Source organism: Echinops telfairi, unplaced genomic scaffold (genome assembly GCF_000313985.2).
Source record: "Echinops telfairi isolate 266 unplaced genomic scaffold, ASM31398v2 ScPeMD7_7467;HRSCAF=8505_1, whole genome shotgun sequence".
NCBI classification, from domain to species: Eukaryota; Metazoa; Chordata; class Mammalia; order Afrosoricida; family Tenrecidae; genus Echinops; species Echinops telfairi.
Window position 1 is genome coordinate 10237018 of NW_022111368.1, and position 3594 is coordinate 10240611.

Below are 3594 nucleotides of genomic sequence, written 5' to 3' on the forward strand. Positions count from 1 at the left end.
GTGGTTCCCAATGTTTTAAAAGCATTTTCATGTTTTAAGCCCCCATGATCATCCTAAGGGAATCAGTCATGCTAACTAACCCCTTTGGGATGTCCCAAGTAGTTGCCATAATCTTCTGAGCTGACCTCTTTGCTTTGAATTTAATTGGTCCAGCAGGTCTCCTGAGAAGTGACTCTTGGGGTTGGAGTTTTGATGCTGTCTGCATGTTTTCCCGAAGGGACTCTCTGTTAGTCTGGGTAGACCGGAGAAACAAATCCATGGACACACGTATGTGTGTAAGAAAGAGATTTATATACAAAAGCAATTGAAAATTGAGCAAGCATTCCATCCCAGTCCAGTCCAAAGTCATAAGTCCAGTATTAGCCCATATGTCCAACACCAATCTATAAAGCCCTCTTCAGACTCACAAAACACATGCAATGATGCCAAATGCAGAACGATCACAGGCTAGTGGCTGCAAAGTCAGTGGTGGTAGAAGCATCTCAGCCCTGGCAGGGGTCTCCACGTGGCCATTCCAGTTCCCAGGGATACATCAGGGTAGGTCTATGTAGCATCTCCTCAGGGATGCCTTGCAGGAAGTCCACCTTGTCAGTAGAGAGTCTCCAAGGGAGTGAACTGAGAGAGAGCGCGTGTCTCTCACCTCCAAGGAGGAATTACTATTCGATAGCAGTGAACCCAGTTTGGTTTTGAGGGTGTAGTATCCTGAATCCAAAGGCTTTATATACCGGTTTGATTTAGAAATAACACTGTTTGCATTGCATACAAGGGAAAGTCCAAAAGGATTGTTTCTAGAGTTCCAGTTCATCCGTGAGCAGGTTTACTGCCATTGTAAGATTTAAGACACAAGAAAGTGTGCTTTTGACCCATGAAAAAAAATGTGAAATATGTTATGCAAAAAAAAGTTTAAAAGTTTAAATATTTAAATTGTGAACATTTAAAAGTGATTGTGAATCCTTAGCACACAGTGGGCAAAATAATTTGTTTCTAGAGAATGCTTATTTATCTTTTAAAGTAAGTGCTGTTTTACTGAATTCTTGCCATTCAAAATTCATTCTAGATTGACTTTTCAGAAATCTACTGATAAATATAGGCCTGGCACCAATATGGGTATAGTTGTAAACCCAATCCAGGGACCTCATCTTGAAAGTATGGAAAGACATGGAAAGAAGTTGGACAGGATACACAGGGAGGACAAAGCCAGGCCCTTAATTCAGGTCCTTTGCTGCTGGACACACAGGCAGATGCTGAGAGGCATTTTCTGATATGTGAGCTTGTGAGGGTTCCTTAATTTGTGACTTTAAGATTTTAGGACATTAAGCCAGGTTTTCCAACATTAAAACACAAGCAAATGGAACACAAAGGAGACAAGAACATGGCCAGCCCTTTCTTCTCTCACTTCTAAACAAACCCCGAGGTTTCCGGAAGCATTAGGAGAGAAAGGGAAAGTGGCATTGGTTACACACTCTCACTATAGAGCCTTAGCCCCAACCCCCAGACCCCAAAGCAACTGTGATGCTGACGCATTGTGACCTAGAGAACAGGGTAGACCTGCCCCTGTGAGCTTCCAAGGCTGCAACTCTTTACAAGAGTTGAAAGCCCATGTTTCTCCTGCAGAGCGACGGTGGTTGTGAAATGCTTACTTTGTGAAAGGTAGCCCAACGCATAACCACGATGGCAACTAAAAATCTCCAGTGTTTCTTTTTTTTTCTGTGTGACTTCCTACTAGGTGGTAGTTTTCCCATCTGTCAAATGGGAATAATCACAGTACTTTCTTCCCAGAGGGAATGCATATGAATGCACCATGTAATGAATGGCAGTTTTCATTATGAAAAATGTCCACACAGGAAAAAATAAAATAAACACACATTGCTCCTAGAGAGTAGAGAAAAACTCCCGCTGGAGAAAGAGAGCCGTGAAAACACCTTAATTTGCAGCAGGACAGCTTGTGAGAGGCACAGGGAGAGCTGCCCGGGACTGTGCGCATTCGCCATCTCGTCGAGACACGGCATTATAGAGCACGCCCAAGTAACGCGTTTCCCAAACCTTTCCCAGGGACAAACCAGCACAGCAGATTTCAGGGTGAGAGCACTGAATGGTACCAAAAGTGGAGGGTCTTTGATGCTCAAAGTAAAACATGTTAACAATTTCTTGTCTTTTGCCTTCCCAGTGAATTCTCTGTACGTTCTTCATGCTAGGTTAGTAGAACATTTGCAAGACACAGGGCCAGGCACGCATATTAATTGAAGAGGATTACAGTAATAATTAATTACATGCATACCTTTGCATACACATACATACATATGCATATTATGAAACTTTAAACTGTCATCAACAATTTAGCTTGTGGACTGATCCCTGCTCCAATTTAAGGTGAGAAGCAACAAAGGTAGAAATTGCCCTTTAATTTGATTTGATGTGTGCAATTTAGTTGGCTGAAAAAAAACTCTGCAAGTATCATGGACATAGGCATAAAGGTAGGCTAGAAAATCAATTCAGGTACTGTGATTGATATAGAGTTCACCTACATTGGCCCAATAGCCTTCTCTCAAAGGGCTTTACAAAATTAGTATCAGGGGTCATCAAAGACAATATTAATGGAAGAGCTTTATGACACAGGGGTTGATGATCCATAAGACTCTACCATAAATTTAAAAAGAGGTTTTAAAACAGAGCCAAAAGTAAAAAACCAAACCAAACCCAAACCAACAACATAGATCCAAGAATGGGTTTGGGGCTTGCACTAAATCCTAGCTCCAATGGAAGAACAATTAGTTCTTACATCATGGCCCTGCTTGGAAGGGAACACAGAAGATATGGGTGCTATAGCAATGTTTGGTGAAGCAATTAGATGGGGCCTGGCTATCAGATAAAATAGTATCTGGGGGCTTAAGGCTTATTTTCAAACAAGCAGTCATCTAAGTGAAAGGTCAACTAAGTCCACATGGAAGAAGCACACCAACATCATTGACCAAAGGATTACAAATCACATCATCTGAAGCCAAGGAGGGATTTAGGACCAGAGCCTAAATTGTGAGAATCTGGTTTGCAGAAGGCTCTGGATGAGAGCATGTGTGGGATCTACATAGGAAACAAGCTCTTGGGATTTCCTTCCATCTATAACAGAGGGATAGGAGGGAAAGGGTTATAGAGTGCATTGGAGAGATGACTACAGAAGATCAAAACTAAAAACCCTGATCTGAGGGGTTGAAACCTTGTCAGTTGATCCTTCCCTCTGAGGTACATTAGGCCTGATCTGGTTTTCAACATTTTCTGGGTTTTTAAAAATTTGTTTGTTCATATTGGGGTTTATCTCAGATGTGTGATGTCACTGGGGGTCAACCTCTTGAATTTTTGTTATGTATGTTTCTGTTTTTTGATATATGAACCCCATGATTGATGACCCTATAGGGATAGCAAGTAGAATAAGGGTTTCGGGGTGGGGAGGTGTATAGGGGTGGTGGCTGTGGGGTGGGTGGGTAAAAGGGAGCTGATGTCAAACTCAGGCAGGAGAAGAATGTTTTGAAACTGATTGTGTTAGCAATTATACAATATTGCGTGATGTGATTGAACTAGGAGATGGCTTGATCTCTATAT